Source organism: Phascolarctos cinereus, unplaced genomic scaffold (assembly GCF_003287225.1).
Source record: "Phascolarctos cinereus isolate Bilbo 61053 unplaced genomic scaffold, phaCin_HiC Scaffold_5;HRSCAF=322, whole genome shotgun sequence".
Taxonomy (NCBI): Eukaryota; Metazoa; Chordata; class Mammalia; order Diprotodontia; family Phascolarctidae; genus Phascolarctos; species Phascolarctos cinereus.
The window spans coordinates 425,455,350-425,479,052 of NW_027555958.1; the positions used below are offsets into that span (position 1 = coordinate 425,455,350).

The 23,703-nt window shown below is 38.2% G+C and overlaps 1 long non-coding RNA gene across 1 annotated transcript; it reads right to left on the reverse strand.

The window, feature by feature from the left end:
• Positions 1-293: 293 nt before the first annotated feature.
• On the reverse strand, positions 294-23,662 carry LOC110210017 (uncharacterized). Its single transcript, XR_002324998.2, has 3 exons — positions 23,178-23,662; positions 6,278-6,486; positions 294-880 (listed from the first exon to the last, which is right to left on the reverse strand). It is a non-coding gene; the product is annotated as an uncharacterized LOC110210017 (long non-coding RNA).
• Between the last annotated feature and the right edge of the window lie 41 nt (positions 23,663-23,703).

Here is a 23,703-nt window from a genome sequence, read left to right on the forward strand (position 1 = left end):
AACACTGGCAAATTCTTCCTTGACTCTCTGTCTAACCTTCACCCCTCTAAGTTGCCACTACTCTGTTATGACAGCAGACCTTGCAGATAATCCCAGGGTTCTTAACCTGGAGTCTATGAACTTGCTTTTAAAAATATATTTTGCTAAGTATAATTCAACATAATTGCTTCCCTCTATATATTTTATTTTATGAATTAAACATTTTTCTTCTGACAAGTTTTTAGGTTTTACCAGACTGCCAAAAGAGCCATAATAAAAAAAGATTAAGAACTTTAATGCATCATTTTACAAGATTTTACACTCATTTTATTACAAGGAAACTGAGGTCCAGAATGTAGACATCATGTACCCCAAATCACATGACTCTGTGTTAAGACACCATTTTTAACATGTTATATTTTATAATGTTACTTGCCTATGGTTGCTTGAGAAAAAACTTTTGATGATCTTGGAGGCACACTTTCTTTGATGCAATTTGGAAATATTCTAACCTTATTCCCAAATCAAAATGACATCAGTCCTTAGGGTTAATTGCTTCTCTGTTTAGATAATCTCCCTTTTTAGAATGATCTGTGTCAGCTTCAGTTTCAAAGGGGACTCTTGCCAACCCTATCCCAGATTCTGATAAAGCTTGTCAAGAGTTGGAGCTTTCTACTCTGTTCACTGACAGTAGAATATTCCAGGGCTATTTATTTGAACAAATGAAAACACATCCCATAAGTTCCATAAGCCCCAAGTTTATAAATTCTGAAAAGGTTTTCAGGTTTTGATAACAATATGGTCATTTTATTTTTGAAGAAAACCATTCAGTGTTTGTTACAATTCTTGAATGTCATCTGAAAGTTGTTTGAACTCTGTTTACTGTTCAACTGGGACAGACCTAGAAATAAAGAAAGAGAAATTAGATAATGATAACACCCACCTTTGTTTTTCAATGTCTGAGGAACAACCATCCCTCCACATAATGTTTACTTTAAATCTATGTCATAAAAAAAAATTGAAGCAAAGCTATTTTGCTTTAACTAGATCTGTGATTTCACTGCTATAGATGAGGAGAGATGAGGTACTTTATCAATGCAGATCAGGTCTTCGCAAATAATGGTTTGGAGAGCTACCTGGGGCATTTGACCAGGGACGACCACAGTGTCATAGAGATAAACCAGGACTTCTTCAATCTAAGGCTAGTGCTCCATCTATGAAGCTGCATTGCATTTCACTGTTTCTCGTGGAACAATAATATTCCATTATATCTAGGTTCTATAATTTCTTTTTCCATTTCTTTATCAACAGGTTTCTACATTGACTCTTTGGATCACAAAATGTGTGGCTTTAAGCATTCTGGTGTGGATGGGACCCTACTTTGTGAATTTGACCACTCTGGGGTACATGCTTGTAGTGGTATTTCTGGGTCAAGGAGTAAAGACTACCTATATTACCTCCAGAATCAAATATAAAATACTCTGTTTGGCATTCAGAGCCTTTCATAACCTGGTACCCATTTACTTTTCCAGGCTTCTTACACCTTATTTCCCCCTTCCATACTTGACTACATTGGCCTCCTTGCTGTTCCTTGCACAAGACACTCCATCTCCCAACAATATTTTCACTGATGGTCCCGCAGGCCTGGGATCTCATTCACCTGATCTCTGACGCCTGGCTTTGTAACTTCTTTTAAATCTGAGCTAAAAGCCCACCTTCTACAAGAAGTCTTTCCTTATCCACCCTAATGCTAGCGCCTTCCCTCTGTTAATGATTTCCAGTTTCTCTATCACTTTATCTGGACAGAGTTGTTTACATGTGGTCTCCTCTATTAGTCTGGGAGCTCCTTAAGTTCAGGAACCATTTTTTTTCCCCTTTCACTGTATCCCCAGTGCTTAGCAGTGCTTGGCACATAGCAAGAACTTAATAAATGCTTGTTGACTCACAGTAATCCTTTTAAGTCCTTTCCAATTTCTTTTTTTTTTCTGAATTTAAGTTAAATGACTTTGGGAAATAATTCCAAATTGCTTTCCAGAATGGCCAGCCCAATTCACAGCCTCACAACAATGCAGTAATGGTTCAATTTCCCCATAGTTTCTCCAATATTTGTCATTTCCCCTCTTTTTCTCATCTTTGCCACCAATCTGATGGATGTAAAATAAAACCCTGAGTTGATTTAATTTTCATTTCTCTATTTATCTAATTATTAGTGATTATGGATCATTTTCTCCACGTGGTGGCTGATAGCTTGGATTTCTTCCTTTGAAAACTGCCTATACATAAGCTTTGACCATTTATCAGTAGGAGAAGGGCTCCGAGTCTTACAAATTTGATTAAGTTCCTTAGATATCTTGGAAATAAAATGAGCTTTTTATCAGTGAAACTTGCTGCAAAAAATTTGTCTCTCAATTAAATTTTTCCATTCTAATTTTTAACACTTGTTTTGTTTATGCAAAGCCTTTTAAATTTTTTATAATCAAAGTTGTTCATTTTATCTTCTCTGAACCTTTTCCTATCACTTAACATATTTACTTTCATGTTCCAAAAATCTGAAAAAAAAACCTTTTCTTACCTTTAGTATATTTTCCAAGCATCAATTCATTTGGAGCTTTACCTTTCCCAATGCTCTTACAATTTGTAATAAGTTTTTGCTACCTTTTTGAAATTTTTATTACATCTATATTCTCCACTTTCCATATTTTGTATGCTTAACCATTAAGTTTGAGTGCAAAGATCTCTCTCAGTAGAGTCACATTATCTTTTATGTGTTTAACCATTTTCTCCTACATTGTCTCCCTCATTGTTTACTCATGGTTGTTTAATCAGAATTTTAAAAAAGTCAATCTATCATGTTCCTATTTTCGACCTTGTTAAGTTTTTGAAAATTACTTTTCTGAAGTCTAGGGTGCATATATAACTAAGTTTACTAAGTTTACGGTTCCTTTTCTTTGATATTAGGAACTCCAAGGCAATATGTATATATATTTATATGTGTGTATGTATGTACGTATGTATATATCACTTTATCATAAGGTTCTTATAATTTCCATATGCCTAATTCTTCCTTATTAGTCAGAATTAAGACTGATTTAACTAGCAGTTGCCTTCATTGCTTCCTCTATATTTTAAGAAACAAAATTTTCACACATTTTCCCCTAAAACCACCTTCCACCTCTACTCCCAAATTTCCCTATTTCTGTCAAGGGCACTACCATCCTTCCAGGGTCCCATGTGTTATCTGTGACCCCTCACTCTTGCTCACCCCACATATCCATAAGTTCTCCAGGTCTCCAGTCTCCACCTTCACAACACCTCTCAGGTGTATCCTCTTCTCACTATTCACACAGCCACCTTCGTTGAGCCTCTCATTACCTCTCACCTGCACTATTGTAATAGCTCCTAATTGGTCACAAATCTTGGCCCACTTGAATCTATCCTCCACACAGCTGTCAAAGTGATTTTACTTAAGGATAAGTCTGACTATGTCATTTCCATACTTCATAAAAGACAGTGGCTTTCTATTGCTTCTAGGATCAAATGCAAACTCCTCTCTTTGTCTCTTCAGTCCCCTCACAAGCTACCTTTCCTGCCTCATTACAGGACAGGCCCTGCTCCTGCACACTACAGCCAAGCCAAACTGGCCTTCTTGCCTTTAGTCACACAGCACACTCTACACCTCCTAATTCTGGGCCTCTACACTGCACTGAAGGTCCTCAGTGCCTGTAATGGGCTCCCTTTACTTTGAGACTCAGCACAAATGCTACTTTCTACTTAAAGATTTCCCGCTGTCCTGACAAGCCCCCCCCAAAAAAAAACTTTCCCTAGATTAAAACGAGAGAGAATCTGTGTGTACTTTTATGTGCACATTGTCACCCAGAATGCCAGTTTCTTGCCTCGGTAACCTCAGAGCCTAGTGCACTGGAGCATAATAGATACTTAATAAATCATTTTCTTCCTCCAATGTGGTACCAAAACCATCATGCCCTTCCTAATCTTGGCAATGAATGGTCGTTCCCTACTTACATCTCTTATGACACTTAGTTTGACCTTTCCCAGTCATTTAATTAGAAATAAAATAAGAAAAATATTTATCACATATATTCTTTCCACTGTATTATAAGGTCATTTAGAGTACTTACACAGCTTTCATATTTTACACTTTATACACATCACAGTCACCTAGAAATTGTTTGTTGAAATGAACTGAATGTCAGAATACATGATACTCCCAATTAGTGGTATAGCTTGCCTCTTTGACAGATTTCTAATTTTCATTAGGACATTTTTTTTCTGTCTTCCTGGGCTATACTATACAGTGCTCTCTTTAGTTTCTCTTTCCTTTTATTCTAATCCTTTGACATTTATTACCAAGAACATGGAGCTAGCTTTGCTAAGGGTATAACCACATGTCCGTTCACCTAGATTTGTAACAGACTTTCTGGATTCTTCCCTTGCCATTAACACCTCAAATACAATCAGTCCCAAATCTTGTCAATTCCAACTCCACAACTGCTCTCATTTAGTCCCTCTTTCCGTATTCACACAGCTCCCACTCCAGCTCAGGACATCATCACATCTCCCCTAGACTACTAAAACAACCTGCTAAATATCTGGTCCCTATTTTCAGACTCATTGCTCTCCAATCTCTTCTCAAAGGTACAAAGTAATCTTGTCAGAGCTCCAGGCAGTTTTAGGGTGGAAGACAATTAAATTAGTCAACAATACAGACAAGATTATGAAGTAAAATGAGGCCACAAATGGTGAGATGGACCAGGAGAACAAGGAAGTATGGCAGAACTAAAAGTTGAGGTTTTGAAAAGGAGGCTGAGGAAAAGAGAAAAGAACAGAATATTAGGATGAGAAGGAAATTTCAGAATTCAAAATCATGGAACTGGTGAGCTAGAGTTAATCTTGAGCTCTAAATTAAACTCATCACTATATGTATCTGAAAGAGACTGAATTTACAGGTCATGAGAGTGTATAAGGCTATTTACCTGGAAAATTAAGGGAAATCAATATTTCATCTGATTTTTGATCTCATCAATGTGAGCACTCCCTTCAAAGGCAAAGATCACAACACAAATGAAGCTTTTCATCCAGTGAGACTCTTTTTCATGTTGTTCTATAAATCCTCCATGGGAGATACACTCAATCCAGTGATGTAGCATGGATAACAATGGAGTAGTGCGGCTATCTATCAGTTATCCCTCATTCTTACTAAAAGATCAACCCACCTCCTTTTTCTAATTTTACATTCCTCTGAAATAGCCATATTGTAGCCACATTCACTGTGCAATACCTCAGTAAAGTTGTATCCAGGTCCATCATGTACCTCTAAATAGTGTTTTGGGTCTTTAATTCTTTGGAAACTGTGGCATTCTAACAATCACTAAAAGCATATTAAGTTTAAAAAGATGTGTGTTTTAGGGAGAAACTTGGTGTCATTAAAAGCACTGTACAATTTTTCAAAAAGAAACCAGCCAAGTTTCCATCTTCTATTCAACCATGGGCTTCCCTATCTGTAGTGTCTAGCAAGATATATGGATTGTCCATCTAATATTACATATATATGTAGATATAGATATAGATATAGATATAGATAGATATAGATATAGATATATAGATATAGATATAGATAAGTGTGTGTATAGCTCTCTCTCTCTCCCACCCCTTCTAGGTCTTGATGACAGCCATTTTTCATCTATTTTTTTTCTTCTGTGTATAGAAGCCTGAACTCTATTGAGTGACTATAATTAATACAACTGTCATCCATTTCTATATGATTTTCTTTTCTATATAGAAAGCCCTTATCTCTCCAGGGAGTCTGTCTTGGACTCTGCCCTGGACAGCACCCATGACAGTGGAAAGTACATGTAGCAAGCCTATTATATTCTTCTTATGCTCCATTTGATATTAATGAAGAGACACCCAGAAGGCATGAACAAGCTGTAACTTATTACAAATGAAACATGCAGGACAAATGATATAAAAATTGTCAAAGAAAGATGGGCTTATTATATCAAGCTGTGTGCTCCACTGATATCTGTGGAACACCAAGAGAATGTAAGGAAAAACCAGCATGTTGGGTGGACAATCATGCAAAACTTAAGGAAGAACAGAGAAAAGAATTATGTATGACAGGCTAGAAAGTATCAATTGCCACCTGCATTGTTGGGGGTGATATTAACATTGGTGAGACCACAGAACCAATAGAATACTGGGAAGTGTACATTAATAACCAAAGGTCAAACCAAGTTATCTATGTATGTTATATACGACTTTAAAGAAGCGTGCTTACCCAACTTTGAAGATTGGCTTTTTACCTCGTACTGCCTTGATGAGGTCACTTTTCTCTCTCCCCAAGGCTACTGGAGTTGGGGGTGGGGGGAGCAGTGAGCAGGATGTGTCGAACCTGGGCGATACTTCTAGGCTTTCTGGGTTGCCCCAGGGCCCAAGGCTATTACCAGTATAGCCCACACTGTAGCTACTGCCTCTCCCCGCTCCTTCCTGAAATGTACATCATAATTTTATTGTAAATATTTGAAAGGAATAGCAAGTTATGCATAACAGACTTGGAGTTTCACATGCAATCATTTTTTTTATTATACTATGATATGGAAATGCATGTTTTATTCCACAAATTAAAATAAAATGATTTTTTTAAAAAAGAAACTTCCCACCATTTTGGTTTCCCTCCTCTATACACATCAGTTAATAAATGCCCTTCTTAAACACTTGCACCCAGAACTGCACAAAATACTACAGCTACAGCACAATTAGATAAATATGGAACTAGATGAATAGCCAAATGCAAAAAAACAGTCATTACCAAGTGTCATCTTGAAAGGTGTCTAGTGGATTGTGCCAGGGATTAGTGCTTGCTTTTGCGTCATATAACATCTTTTTTTTTATTAATAATTTGGATAAAAGCATACTTATCAAATTTGCAGATGACATAAAGCTGGGAGGGAAAGCTAACACACTGGATGATGGAGTCATGATTCAAAAAGATCTTGACAGACTAGGATTGTATTGAATTGAATAAGAGGTAATTTAGAAGAGAGGAAAATAAAGTTTTATGCTTAGATTAAAAAAAATCAACTTCACAAGTACAAGATAGGAGAGGCAAGAACAAGTAATGAAGTTAATGTTACGTTAGACTGCATTAAATGAGGTATGTGTTCCTGGAATAAGGAGGTCATACCTCCTCTATACTCTGCCGTGATTTGACCACACCTGGAATATCGGGTTCAATTTTGAGTCACATTTTAGGAAATTCATTGACAGGCTGGAGTGTTGTGGGGAGAGCAAACATAATGGTAAAGGACTTCAAGTATTTATCATGAGGATAACATGAAGTAAATAGGCATGGTTATCCTGGAGAAGAGATTTAGGAGACATGATAGACATCTTCAAGTACTTGAAGGGGTTGATACATGGAAGAGGAAGTAAATTTGTTCTGCTCAGCACTTGTCCTAAGTGGCCTTTTTCCCACCACTAGTCATTTTGATGGCTCTGACCCACTTCATGGTGTGAAGTCCTACTGGCACATAAACTTCACCCTATAGAGTAATGCTGTCATGGATCAAAACATTATGATTGGCTTCATCATAATTATTGTTATTGCTATTACCATTCTCTACTGAAACTACAAGTACAACCTCCATTTTGGGAGACTCCTCCTATAAGTAGCGGAATTTTTATATTAAGTGTGGCTTTTTGTAATTCTTTTCACTTGCATATTAAGAACTCATAAAGCATAATCACTTGTAGCCTCAGAAATCTATTTGCCAAAGGCTCAAGATAACTTTTTTTTATTTTATTTTTTTGGCTAGGCACCGGGGTTAAGTGACTTGCCCAGATCACACAGCTAGTAAGTGTTATGTGTCTGAGGCCGGATTTGAACTCAGGTCCTCCTGAATCCAGGGCTGACACTTTATCCACTGCGCCACCTAGCTGCCCCTCAAGATAATTTTTAAAAAATAACTTCTGCAAAAGGTTTTACCTTTACCACCAACCCTTCCCCCCAATCTAAGATAACAATAGCTTATGTCAAGGTCATCCATAGGACATGTCTCAAAAAACAATGATGGGGGGGGGAATCCAACAACAAACTCTTTTAAGAGTTATGCCTTGGCTCATCAGAACTCAAAAAGACTAACCACTAGTATAGACACGTACTAATGAATGCTCCTAAATCTTCAAGTACACCTGAAGCATTGGGGACCTCATGAATAACTATCAATGTCAAAAGTGAAGCTTTTTCTCTCTTTTTTTATTTTAATTTTTTATTAATTTATTTTTAGTTTTCAACATTCACTTCCATAAGCTTTTGAGTTTTAAATTTTCTTCCCCTCCCTCCCTGTCTCCCTCTCCAAGACAGCGTGCAATATGATATTGGTTTTACGTATACATTCCTATTAAACATATTTTCACATTAGTCATGTTGTAAAGAAGAATTAGAACCAATAGGAAGAACCACAAGAAGAACCAAACAAAAAGAATAGAAGAAAAAAAACAGCAATAGTCTGCTTCGATCCGCATTCCGACTCCCTAGTTCTTTCTCTGGATGTGGACAGCATTTTCCAGCATGAGACTTTTGGAGATGTCTTAGATCCTTGCATTGCTGAGAAGGGCTAAGTCTATCCAAGTTAGCCATCTCACAAAGTGGTTGTTACTGTGTACAATGTTCTACTGTTTCTGCTCATTTCACTCAGCATCAATCCATATAAATTTTCCATATTTTTCTGAAGTCTTCTTGCTCATTATTTCTTAGAGCACAATAGTATTCCACTACATTCATATGTATGAATGTTCAGCCATTCCCCAATTGATGGGCATCCCCTCAATTTCCAATTCTTTGCCACCACAGAAAGACCTGCTATAAATATTTTTGTACATGTGGGTCCTTTTGACATTTTTATGATCTCTTTGGGATACAGCCCTAGAAGTGCTATTGCTGGTTCAAAGGGTAGGCACATTTTATAGCCCATAGTTCCAAACTGCTTTCCAAAATGATTGGATCAGTTCACAACTCCACCAACAATGTATTAATGTTTCAATTTTCTCACATCTTCTCCAACATTTATCACTTTCCTGTTTTGTAATACTAGCCAACCTGATAGGTGTGGTGAGGTACCTCAAAGTTGTTTTGAATTGCATTTCTCTAATTAAGTGATTTAGAGCATTTTTCATATCACTATATTTCTTCATCTGAAAACTGCTTGTTCATATCCTTTGACCATTTATCAACTGCAGAAAGCTTTTTCTTTTTGTAAGCAAGAACAATCTAGTCCCAAAGACTTGTCCCTTGACCTTCATGTGGATACTGGTGTTTACATTAATGTGAAGTCTGGCAGAAAAATAGAAACTCTATGGATCCTGAGGAGTATCCCCTCAATATGGAAGCACCTGACAAAGGGAGCAATAAGCAGCTCTAATATCTTTCCACTTGCAACTCAGTGAAGATCTGGCCAGGGATAAATAATCTCTTGCAATAACTCAAATACTTTAAATAAGTCCCAGTGTAACATACATGAGTTATGCAATACGTTTTATTTTCACCTTATAATGGTATAAGGGTAATGTTTAGCACATAATTATTCATTTAGAAAATATTTGCTACTAAATGTTGGGGAATTGGCAAGACATCCAGACCACTTTAACAACCCTAAGGCCCTAATAATTAACAGCACAAACATAGGAAAGTGCTTAAGGGCAGATCTATAGGAGCAAATAAGTAAGAAGAGGACATTTAGGCTTTATGTCAGAAAGACCTTCCAATTAGTTATCCAAAAGTAGGATGAGATGCCGAAGGGAAAGATATGTTCCCCTCACTGGAGAACTTAGAGGTGGGAGGAGCACTGGGTGTGTTATAGCAGGAATTCTTTTTTCAGATATGAAAAATGAGTTTGACAAAATGGTCAGCTGAGGTTCCTTCTGGCTCTGAAGTTCTGTGGGGAAAAAAAAAAGTTTTGACTATTATCTGATCAAGTTCTTTCTGATAAAAAAGAATCCATTTCACTTTCTGAGATGTCGTTTGTTATTAGTCTGTTCAGTGCTCCCTATTCTCTTCTCATCTCAGCTATCTGCCATGAGGTCCTCTGTGAAGTCCATGAGCCTTTGGCCCTGACCTTGGTTTCTTATTCCTAACTTGTGTTCCTTTTCTTCTTACCATCCCCTTGTGCCCACCCACGCACTGAAGTTACCAGGCTACTCTACTTTGGATGATCTTAGTGAGTTCTCTGTACAATTTCCCTACCATTCCATCCTCTGCAACAAATGTTGGAGCATAAGCTGCAAGTATTGTGAGGTGATCTTCATATAAATATCTTTCAAGGGCATTGGCCACACAAGATGGTCAAATGACATGTTTAAGACACATGACAAACCAACTCAGCCAATTCCTTTATTCTCCTTTTTAAGGAAAGCCAAAAAACCTTACCTTTATCTACAACTCTCTTTATTCTGTTGGTTTACTTTGTAGCATAAATGTCAAGATTGATATAATTAAGTTGCTAGAGTATTGTTAGTCCCTGGTCACTAAAAAACTATCTTACATTTTAAGCAGCAGCAGCTGATGTTTACAGAAGATCTGGAGATTATGACTCTTTGCATTTTCGGCTACCCTTTCACTACCACTCTGCTGACATCCCTGAAGAAGCAGAATAAAGGGTACTTCTGTGGTTTTGCTTCTTGGCTTGCCACAGCCAAAAAATCCATTTCCAAGTGGTTAGCCTACTGGCTATGAGTCTCTTTCTATTTTGGTAGGCTCATCCTTAGAAGTGATACAACATCTGCTGCGGGGACCACACTCAACATGGTAAAACCTATTAGTGCTTATACTCTGTAGAAAGAGACTTCAAGAACCTAGGGGAATGGAGGATGGGGAGGGAGGGGAATAGATACATTACTGGAGCCAGGAGTACCATAAGAAAAGGGTGACATGAGGAGGTAGATCACAGCAAGAAGGATCATAGGTTTAGAAATGGAAGCAACTTTAGGGGACATCTAGTTCACATGCTTGCCCAAGGTCACACAGATAGAGGTAGAACTAGGATTCAAACCCAGTACTCTTTCTACACCACATTGCCTCTGAACTGAATGACACAGACAGACTCTAAACTTTAGAGGAAAGACTGCTGAGTGATAGTAGAAAATGGAGGGTTTGGAATTAGCACTAGAGAGTAAGAAGTATTCTAAGTTCTCTTACTCCTCATACAGTGTATTGGAGCTATGAGAGAAGGAATGGCCAATAAGCAAATATGCAATGTCTTCTGGAGAAAGCAAGGTTTCTATAAGAAGGAAAGAACACATAATGAAGAAATTGAGACTAATAAAAAATTTGTTAGCAATCAAGCAAAGGGTATGCCATCTTGGGGAGGGGAGAGGAGAAGGAAGAGGAGAAAATTTAAAACTCAAAATCTTATGGAAGTGAATGTTGAAAACTAAAAATAAATAAATATATTTTTTTAATCAAGTAAAGGAGTGAAGAGAGGGCCTGGGAAGTGCTGGGCTTGATTTAGACAATTTTAGATAATGGAAACAAAAACATGAGGAAAAGAAGGGCAAGGGACCTTTTATAATGGGAGATGACAATTTTCAATCACTAAAATTAAAGAATAAAAAAGAATAAGTCCTCCTTGTACATCTTAGCTCTTCAATAAACATTTATTAGACACCTACTATGTTCCAGATTCTGGACTAAGCACTAAGCACTGGGGATACAAAAACAGGCAATATTTTATATATACATACATATACACACACACACACACACACACACACACACAAACAAGCTATAGCAAGCTATAGATAGAATGAACAGGAAATAATTTATGCAAGGAAAGAACTAGAATTAAGAGGGGTTAGGAAAGGCTTTTATCTGGGATTTAAAGGGCCACTGGAGTTTATAAAGTCAGTGAGGTGGGAAGGAGTGGGTATGATATGGTCAGACAGCAGACTATTGTAATAGTACATGTGTGAGGTAATGAAGGCCTGCACGGGCTGGGAAGGGGAAGGGGGCAGAAAGAGCAATGTTACAGGAGAGGAGGGGTACTCGAGAGATGTTGCAAAGGCAAAATCTCTAGACCTTAGCAACAGCTTGGATATGAGGGGTGAGGGAGAGTGAGGAGTTGAGAAAGATATCTAAGCCATGAAGACAACATTCAACTCCCTCTCAACCCCATGTATTTGTTGAAGGGGCTGTGGGAAAACAGGCAAACTGTTAGTGAATTTGGAAATTCATCTAGCGATTCTGGAGAGCAATTTGAAACTGCCTCAAAAGTCACTAATTTAGGCAGGCCCTCTGACCCAATTATGTCACTGCTAGGCCTATACCCCAAAGAAATCAAAGAAAAAGAAAAAGGACTTGTGTACAAAAGTATTGATAGTAGTTCTTTTTGTAGTGGCAAAGAATTAAAAACTAGGGGGACACTCATTAATTGGGAAATGGCTGAAGAAATTATGGTACATGAATATAATGAAATACTGTTGCTGCAAGTGAAGATGAAAGAACAGTTTTAGAAAAACCTGGAAAAGCTTTTTTTTTATTTAACTGATGAAGAATGAAGAAAACAGACCCAGAAAAAAACAATTTAAGCAGTAATTACAACCTTGAAAGACTAAAGAATTTTAATGTAGTGACCAACCATGATTCCAAAGGACCTATGATGAAAAATGCTACCAACCTCTTGATAAGTGATATACATGTACAGATAAATGAGGTTTGAGGGGGAGAGGAAAGTTGGCAATAGTTTTGTGAAAGAATGAAGGGTTGCTGAAGCATTTTTTAAAATGCACAGAAGAGAATTTCAGAAGGAAACATCCAACAAAAAGAACAGGCTGACACAAATTCTATAACTGGGCCCTAGTCTGTGATCCCAGCTAAAGCTCCTACTCCTAGTCTCACCAAACAACACCATCATTAAGAAGTCATAAGTCGCCAGGCAAGGTGCTCCTTTTTATTTCCTGCGAGATGTCCCATCCTAGCTCTAACTCCCAACTCTTTCTAGCTTTCAAATCTAAGAAGCTGGATGGAATTCAGAGAAAAAATACTGAGGAATCCAGGCAGAAAAGACTTACTCTGCCATGTTTCACCATGTCATAAAAACAAAGTTCTGATTACAGACTGTGGTTCTCTACAGACGACCACAGCCCAACCTGACCCTATCCTAGCTAACTCTGGAGATGATGACAGTTCGGAGTCAGGTTTATTCTATCATTCTAGCTGTTCTATTGACCCCAATTGACCGTTTTATGCTCCATCAGGCCTCTGAAGGTGATTATGACCAGAAGCAAGACAAACAAGCTCTTCCCTAAAATAAATGAACAGCAAGATACCAACAAAAAGAGAAACAAGCTACTTTTATGGCTTAGAAGCTCATAGAAGGTCAAAAAGTCATAACTCCAAAGTGATTTTTTTCCCCTTTATGCCTTATGAACCTGTGAAAGAGGGACAAATAAAAAAAAATATGGGGATCAACTGGTCAGAAGAAAAGAGTCTAGAGAGAGTTAAGAGAAATACTTCCAGAAATAATTTAGGAGGCCAAGTTGATGGCTCTTGGAGTAAGTAATGTGACACACAGTAACAACTAGAAAAGTGATAAAAGAAGAGATGATATAGAAAAAGTCAAAAAGAAAAGAAGTTTTTCTTTTTAAAAAAGAAAAGCTAAATTGTTCTACTCAATGTGAAGAAGCAATTTCAGAATGCAATATTGGCCACCAAGCATTTACAATTCAAAATTTTAAATAGCCCCATATAATGTTAATAAGTTTTATTTGCTCAAGTTTCTCCAGTTTCATTATTGCTTCCTGTTGTGCTACATGCAGCTGCTGCATTTTGTACATAGAGGATTTCTGCAAAAGTAATTTTAATGAGCTTATATTAACCCATTTCAATATAACCAGTCCCATAAAAATTTCAAAATGTTGCAATTCAGCTATTTGTACATTCTATAGCACCCATCAGAAACAAGACATGATTGGGAGTTAGTAAGAAGAGATTCTCGGTCACGTATAGATACTCTCAGGAGAAAAAAAATGGACTGAGCACTATAGAGGGTAGATAGCATCTATGAGACCTACCCTCTGAGATCCAAACCTTCATTCTGAAAAGCTATTGGGGGATATAAAGGATGAGTCTGTGCCTTTTCAGATTGTTTTGATGATACTATTGTAGAGCAAAAGCAGAAAAAAATTGAATTCATCATTCACTTTGGTATTAATTTATTCAATGACTACTCAGTGAGCATTTATTAAGAACTACTAAGTCCAATAAATGTAGGGAAAATAAAAAGACAGAGGAGGTGGAGCCAAGATGGCAGAGTGAAAGCAGGGACTCGCCTGAGCTCTCCCTCAAATCTCTTCAAATACCTCTAGAAAGTGACTCTGAATAAATTCTAGAGTGGCAGAATCTATAAAGAGACAGAGTGAGGCAGATTTCCTGCCCAAGACAACCTGGAGGGTCAAATAGGAAGGGTCAGCCTAAACAAAGCTTGAGCCCACTTCCGGGCTGAATCACCAGCAGCACTGGAGGGCTCCAGTCTTCTCAACCCACAGACACTAGAGCCAACTTGGAAGGTCAGCAGGAGGGGTCTGTCAGAACTGGGCAAAAGAGAGGTTCAGTCCAGTGAAGGGCTACAGAGCATGCCAATATAGCCCATACACCAGCAAACCAGGAACAGGTCTTGGGAGGGACTGACTCAGCAGCAGAAGCAACAGTAGCAGCAGTGGCAGGGCTGCTCCTGGAGCTATTAGCCCATGGACTCAATGTTTGAAATTCACCTATTAGACTTCCTGGAGTCAAGAAGGTGAGGTAAACAGTAAGTTGCTCTCACCCTCCCTTACTGACCTTGAAAAACCCAGAGAATACTGCCCCAGGAAAAATCTTGAAATAGCAGAGTCAGCAGAAAGACTAGATATAGCAGTCTTTTAGGTCATGAGGATAGGGGGAGTAACGGAAAAGGTCCCTTTTGCTGTGGCTGAAGGGGACCAGTACAGGAAGAGAGGCATCCCAGGAAGCCAGAGGCAAGCCCCACCTCAGCAAACAGTAACCAAGCCCCTGGCCCCCAGCACAAGAAGCCTGGGACAGTGCAGGACAGTGCCCCCTGCCCCAGAAGCAAAGATCAACTTTAAAAGCCAGAAAAAAGGCAAACATGAGCAAGAAGCAACATACAAAAATGATGACCATAGAAAAGTATCTTGGTGACAGGGAAGATCAAAACACAAATTCAGGAGAGGATAACATTGCCAATATACCCACATCTGACACATCAGAGGGGAATATGAACTGGTCTCAAGACCAAAAAGCCTTCTTTGAAGAGCTCAAGAAAGATTTTAAAAATCAAATAAGGGAGGTAGAAGAAAAATTGAACAATTAATTTAAAAATACAGTTGATAAAATGGAAAAAAAAAGTACACTGAAGAAAACAACTTCTTAAAAAGTAGAATTGGCCAAACGGAAAAGGAGGCACAAAAATTCACTGAAGAGAAGAACTCTCTAAAAAGTAAAATGTGCCAAATGGAAAAGGAGGTACAAAAGCTAACTGAAGAAAACAATTTATTAAAAATTAGAATTGGGCAATTGTGATCTAATGACTCTATGAGACATCAAGAATCAATCAAGCAAAATAAAAAGAATGAAAAAAAATAAAAGAAAATGTAAACTTTCTTATTGGAAAAACAATTGACATGGAAAATAGGTCCAGGAGAGATAACTTAAGAATTATGGATCCACTTGAAAGCCATGATAAAACAAAGAGCCTAGACAGTATCTTTCAGGAGATCATCAAGGAAAACTGCCCTGAGGCCCTAGAACCAGAGGATAAAATACTCATTGAAAGAATCCACCTATCACCTCCTGAAAGAGATCCCAAGTTGAAAATGCTAAGGAATATTGTAGTGAAATTCCAGAATTATCAGGTCAAGGAGAAAATCCTGCAAGCAGTCAGAAAGAATTCAAATATTGTGGAACCACAGTCAGGATTACGAAGGACCTTGCAGCTTCCACATTAAAAGATCAGTGGGCTTGGAATATGATACTCCATAAGGCAAAGGAGCTTGGACTATAACCAAGGAAAACTGAGCATAATCTTTCAGGAGAGGAGACAGACACTCAATGAAATACAGGACTTCCAGACTTTCCTGATGAAAAGACCATAACTCAATGGAAAAACTGATCTTCAAATACAAGACTTAAGAGAGGTATAAAAAGGTAAATAGGAAAAGGAAAAACAAACCATGTCATTCAATAAGGGTAAACTGTTTACATCCCAACATGGGAAGATGACACTTATAACTCTTGAGAACTGTATCTTTATTAAGACACTTAGAAGGGATACACATAGACAGAGGGGGTGGGTTTAACTTGACTTTGATGTGATGATAAAAAAAAACTTAATGAAGTGGTGAAAAGGAACTGTAATGGGAGAAGAGGAAAGGAGGAAGCAGAAAAGGGTAAATTACATCACATGAAGAGACACAAAGACATTACAGCAGGGGGAAAGAAGGAAGGGAGATGAGCATTGTTTGAACTTTACTCTCATCAGACTCAGCTCAAGGAGGGAATGACATACTCAGGTACAGAAATTTAACTTACTATATAGGCAGTAGGAAGGGAAAGGGGAAAGAAAAGGGAGGGGGCTGAAAGAAGGGAGGGCAGATTGAGGGAGGTGGTGGTCAAAAGCAAAACTCTAGTGAGGAGGGAAAAGAAGAAAAAGAGAAAGAAAACCAGAAACAAGGAAGGGAGGAATAGGATGGAAAGAAAGACATAGATAGTAAATCTGTCATGATCAGGATAATACAACATTTATCAGCTTCTACATAAATAATCAGAGGGCTTGAAATATTATATTGTGGAGGGCAAAGGAGCTAGGATTATAACTAAGAATTATCTACCCAGCAAAATTCAGTATAATTCTTCAGGAGAAAAAATATACATTTAGTGAAATTAAGGACTTTCAACCTTCCTGATGAAAAGATCAAAGCTGAACAGAAAATTTGACTTTCAAAACGAGACTCAAGAGAAGCATAAAAAGGTAAACATGAAAGGCTAATCATAAGGGACTCAATGGAGTTAAATTATTAACATGCCTATATGGGAACATGATACAGACAATACCTAAGAACTTTATTATTATCAGGGCAGTTGGAAGGAGTCTACACAAAAAGAAGGCATAACTGTGAGATAGACTATATTGGGATGATCTCCCAAAAATGAATGTAGGAGAAAGACGGATGCACTGGGAGAAGGAGGAAGGGAGAGAGAGAATGGGGCAAATTGTCTCACATAAAGGAAGCGTGTAAGAAACAGCTTTTATAGTAAAGTGGAAAATGGAGGGTGGTGGCAGGCAATGTTTGAACCTCCCTCTCGCTGGAATTGGTTCAAAGAAGGAAGAAAATATAGAAACACTTAGTCGGGTATAGAAATCTATCTTACTCAATAGAGAGATAAGAGGGGAAGAGGCTAAGAGACATGGGAGGGGGATATTAGGGGAAGGGCAGATTGGGGGAGGCAGTGGGCAGAAGCAAGATAGATTTTTGAGGAGGGACAGGATAAAAAGAGAGAGAAGGATACATAGGAAAATGGAATGAAGTGAAAAGCACAGTTACTGATCATAACTGCAACCATGAATGAGATGACCTAACCTATAGAATTCAGGTGGACAGCAGAATGGATTGGAAACCAGAATCCAACATTATGTTATATACAAAAGAAACACAGGACAGAAAGACATACAAAGTTGAAATGAGGGGCTGGAACAGAGTCTATTATGCTTCAGCTGAAGTGAAGAGGGCACGATTTCAGACAAAGCAAAACCAAAAATAGACCTAACTGAAAGAGATAATGAGGGAAACTACATTTTGCTAAAAGGTATCCCAGACAATGAATATTTAAAAAAGTACAGTAAGTTTTTCTGATAAAGGTCTTATTTCTCAAATATATAGGGAACTGAGTCAAATATATGAGTCATTCCCCAGTTGATAAATGGTCAAAGGATATGAAGGCAGTTTTCAGAACAAGAAATCAAAGCTATCTACAGTCATATGAAAAAATGCTCTAAATCACTACTAACTAGAGAAAGATAAATTAAAAATAATTCCTAAGTCTACCTCACACCTATCAGAAATGACAAATAAATGCCAGAGGAGATGAGGGAAAATAGGTGCATTAATGAATTGTTGGCAGAGTAGTGAACTAATCCAACCATTCTGGAAAACAATCTGGAACTATACCCAAAGGGCTGGCATACCCTTTGATTTAGCAAAACCATTACTAAGTATGTACACCAAAGAGATCAAAGAAAAAGGAAAAGGACCTATTTGTACATAAATATTTGTAGCAGTTCTTTCTGTGGTGTCAAAGAATTGGAAATTGAGAGGATGCTCATCAATTGAGAATGGCTGAAAAAGTTTTGGCATGTGATTGTGATAGAGTATGATTGTGTTATAGGAAATGATGAGGGGGGTGGTTTCAGAAAAAACATGGCAACACCTGTATTAACTGATACAAAGTGAAGTGAGATGAACTGGGAGATCACTGTTCACAGTAACAGCAGTACTGTAGTGATGATCAACTGGGAAACTCCTTTAAAAACATCATTTTCATATACCTACAATTTTCTCCACTAAGAGAAACAGAGAATATGGTTAGTCTAACTAGGAGTCATACAGATTTATAAAACACCTCCCATCAGTAGGTCAAGCATATTCCAAAAAACAAAGAACATAAGAAATAGCTCATGGCCATTGACACAAGTGGTATTATTTGGTGTCATGATTTACAAGTGAGTATCTGCCCCACTATTAAAAAAAAGGTTAATCAAATAATATTAGAGTTGAGAGAAAATAGATGATCCCTAAGATGCCTTCTACCTGATGGAGGAAGCCCCTCTACAATTAAAGGGATTTTTTATATTATTATAATCCGCAGACAAACATAGTATCTCAGAAAGTTATTTTGGGAATTTCTGTATTATATTAGTTGTTCACTTTTGTGATAACTAAATATGCAAAGAAAAAAAAGGTCATATCAAGTCATTTTCCCTTAAAGTATAACACAAGAAAAATAAAGTTGTAAGTTTCCAAAGGAAACTTTTTCTAAGCCTTTCTTCTAAGGATTAAAACTACAGGAAATAAACTCCTTCAGATTCATTATAATATATTAAATGAACCCCCTCAAACAATAACAACAGTAGATTTCACATACTTTTTTTTTTTAGTGAGGCAACTGGGGTTAAGTGACTTGCCCAGAGTCACACATCTAGGAAGTATTATGTGTCTGAGGCCAGATTTGAACTCAGGTCCTCCTGACTCCTGGATGGGGCTCTATCCACTACGACACCTACCTGCCCCAGATTTCACATACTTTAAGAAGGCTCCTTTTCAGGGGCTATTTTTTAAGGCACACAACTGAATCTAATCACCAATAGGAATAGGGGAAAGTAGCCCCACTTATAATTTCAATGTCATTTTAAAATAAACCATGCAGTGGAAAATATAGACAAACTACTTGTATTAAAGTGGCTACTATGTACTAAACAAGAGGAGGGCATTTTCTTTGGCTGAACTTATACTAGTTTACATTATGGTCACTTAGTTCCTAAAACATCACCACATTGCATGAACACACAGTGAAATATTTAGTACCTCTGGATTTTTAAAAAAAAATAATTTTCAGAAAGTTTTTTGCCATCAGCTCCTGTCAGGATTGGATTTCAGAATTTCAGATATGAATCACAATCTCTGCTGGATTAAATCTGGGAAAATACAAGGTTTACAATTTGGGACCCTCTTGACAATGTGATAAAGGAAAAAAAAACAGAACATATATTAGAAAGCAATTGTTAATTAACAGCATATCTTAATGGCATTAGTTGTCATCTGGAATCTAAGGAGTGATCAACACATAGCAGCAACTATTATGAAGTATCCATAACAAACTTTGCGCTATTGTATCTATCCAATCTATGATATCTACCTACATATACATACACACACATTTCTGCCCTGGTTCATCTAATAGGGTAGGTGCTTATTGAAGAATGGATAGCTCTATAATTTATATTCTTCTACTCAATAAAGAATCTGAATGAAGTTTGTGCATTGATCTCCACAGCAAAAGAAAAAGAAAAAAGAGGGAGTGCTATAATATAGAAAAGTTTATCAGCAGAATCTGAAGAGAAGACAATATAAGAGTGATTTAAATTTTGCCATAGTCACTCACCTATTGCAAATGCACAGAACACAGCAAAACAATAAGCATGGTTTAGATTATAGCACAAAAAGCGGAGACAAAATTGAGACAGTCATGGGGGAAAAAGAGGTTAGTAGGGACAAAGAATTATTACCCAACTTGGAGGTTTGTCTAAAATGACCCTATGTGTCCAGGATGGTCATGGTGGAAGCTAAGACAAGAGTGAACCACAATCACCCTTGTGCTTCTGAAAAAACAAGGAAAAGCCTTCACTGGCAATCATTTGATGAGGATCATAATGAGTTTTACTCCAAACACTAAATAAATTCATTTCTATCACCTATTGTTCATTCAGTCCTACCCAACCCTTGGTGATCCCATGGAGCTCTGTCCATGGGGTTTTGTGGAGTTTAAAAAGCTTGAGAGAATAATTTCTGGGTAATTTAATCATTTTATTAATGCCATCATTTTAATAAAAGGATAGTCATTTGGCTGTCTCTCTCTTAGACCAAAGACAATCATGGTGGCAGGCTCAGAGTTTATATGCCCATTGGAAGAGACGTGTTGGGTAGGAATCAATTCTTATTGGTTAATAATTAATGAGAATGAATACTACAATAAGGGGGATGAACCTAGTCAAATAAACTTTGACCATGCCATTTACTTCTAAGTTGTCCCTAGCCTTGGGCAATCTATTCACAGACTTTATCCCCACCCAAACCTGGGTAGAGCACAATGGCTTCTCCACATGCATGGGATCTTAGTCCATCTCATCAGTCATGTCTTTCAAAAGACTGAACTTTGGAAATCAGGACTTCAGAAAAAAGGGAGAACTCTGGATCTCTCTAAATCACTGGTTATTAGTAATTATTTCTTTCAGTTTTCTTGGCAAAGATTCTGGAGTGGTTTGTCATTTCCTTTCTCAGTGAATTAAGGCAAATAGAGATTAAGTGACTTGCCCAAGGTCACACAGCTAGAAAGTGTCTGAGGCTGGATTTGAACTCAAAGTCTTCCTGCATCCCAGTCCACTATTCTATCCACTGAACCACGTACCTCCTTCTTCTTGTAGTACTGCCTCATTTACTAAGCCTTTCTCAAATATTCAATGGCATAGGAGATTAAAGAATAGCAATGCTATCTATCACCATCTTATAATGATAATAGCTAATACTTACAAAACATTTTAAAGTTTGCACAGTACTCTACATATATAATATCATCTGATCTTCACAGTAACCCTGTAGGTGCTTCTACTAGCCCTATTTTACAGATGAGGAAAAGAAAGTAGGGGCAGCTAGGTAGCACAGTGGATAAGGTACTAGCCCTGGAGTCAGGAGGACCTCAGGTTCAAATCCAGCCTCAGACACATAACACTCACTAGCTGTGTGACTCTAGGCAAGTCACTTAACCCCAAATGCCTCATGTTATGAGAGAGAGAGAGAGAGAGAGAGAGAGAGAGAGAGAGAGAGAGAGAGAGAGAGAGAGAGAATGAATAGTAGTTTTTCCAGAGTCACACAGCTACTTAAGTCCCTGAGATAAGATTCGAATTCAGGTTCTCCTGACTCCTAACCCAGCCCTTAATTCACTATTACATTTAACTGCCTCACCTTATTATATGTAATCATTTTATAGTACACTCAGAAGGAAGGTAAATGAGGTACAATATTAAAGATCTCATACTCCATGGTATAAAAAAATGTAAACAGAATTATCTCTGTATAATATAAAACATATTCCAATAGAATGGGGTGAGGCTGTGAGAAAATTACTATCATAGATCTCTTTGTCTCGTTCAAGAATATCCATCAGATATCCCAGAGATTTCAAGATATCAGAAGGTTGAAAAATACAGCAGCTGTTCCACTGCCTAAGTTTAATAAATGAGTATCTATAGTTGGATCACTTATGTAGACTACTGGGAATTTCATTAGCATTCAACACAATAGTGTGGTCATGAGGCATTTACATCAAACAAATTAATAGGCTAGAATATGTCAAGGTCTTTCCCACAGGTCTCCATTTATTATAACAATGATACTTTATCTTCCTTTATTAATTTTTACTTTCATTTTCCTTCATTGGTATCTCTTTTCTTTCTAAATTTAATCTTTTTCAACTATATAATTTATTTTTATCTTTTTGCCACTAATGTCATACTCTGTTGCCTCATAATGATGTGGCAATGACCTTGTGTTCTCAAAAGCTTTGGAGTGCAATAATATCTAGCAAGGCCTATCAAGTTGGAAAGACTTAGAATAAGTACAGAGGAAACTGCATCTCTCTTAACTGAGGACCGGCTTGAGTCTGTCGTGCAAGCATCTGTTAAGAATAAGCCTGGAGAAATGATGTTTTAGGAGGCACATCAAAGACACCGTTTTCGAGCATTTGAAGGGTTATCACTGGTCAGGCAGGGTTCATAGATCTAGGGTAAGAAGGGCCCTGAGAGATAACTAATGTTAAAATGGATATGCTAACTACCCTGATTTGCTGGAGCCCCCTCAGTTATCTAGGTAACTGAGGGGAGCTGCATGGGACCGTTCTGACCAATCAGGACATAAAATGGCTTGACATGCCAACGATCCTTTGTGGTGACTGAGAGTAAATCTAGCTGGATGTGCAACCCTGAAGCTAATTTAGCTCCTACCAGCCTTTGGGGGGAGGTCCCTGAGCTATCTGCTAGTGTATGGATCCTCAGAAAACGTCCTGCTTGGCTTATATTGTTATTTATGGGACGCTGGAGACAGCCTTCTATTTTTGTTGGTGGTGTTTGATTCTTGAACCATCTGGATTCTTTCATGCTTATGACCAAGAATGTTCGAGTTATCAAAAGGCCACCGTCGTCATCCCTGGAATTCCTCCCCCTCCCCCAGGCCTGGGGCTCTCCTGCTAAGCCGTCCTCTGACCAGCCTAATGCCCTGCCCCCCTTTGTCAGGAGAGTACAGATGCCACCCACATCGAGCCGCCTCCATGGGCAGGAGTAACCTTCCTGCCTAATAAAGATCACCTTTGATTTCACAGGCACCTTCTCCCCACGGTCTTCTTCCCCTCTGCGGAAGAGACGTATTTCGTTCTCACCGGGCTGGCCTTTGCGGCCCCCCGGACATCGTCCCTTTGGGGAAAGAGAGAACCAGATTCCTTACGGTGCGTGTCTCAGTTTACACTAAGAAGCAACATGACATGGATAAAATATCACAGAGGTCTGGGTTCAAGTCGTGCCTCTAAGGCCTACTGGCTTCAGGGCCCTGCACAAGTCACCTTTTCTGTCAGTCCTCAGGTAAGGCTAGGGGGTGAGGGGGAGAGACAGACAGTAGAACTCAATGTCAGACACCCTTCATAAGCCGGAATCGCTTTGTTGGCGGGCGCAGTTTGGCGAGGAGGATTTCCCAAAAGGACGAGGTTAAAGCGTCCGTCTCATCAGCCCGGCTTTTTAACTTGCCCGCCCCCCGCCTTTGGGTCTCTGTAGGCCCCTCACGCAGGTTCCTCCCCTCTGACCCCCGTCACCGGAAGAACTACCGCTCACAACCGGAAAC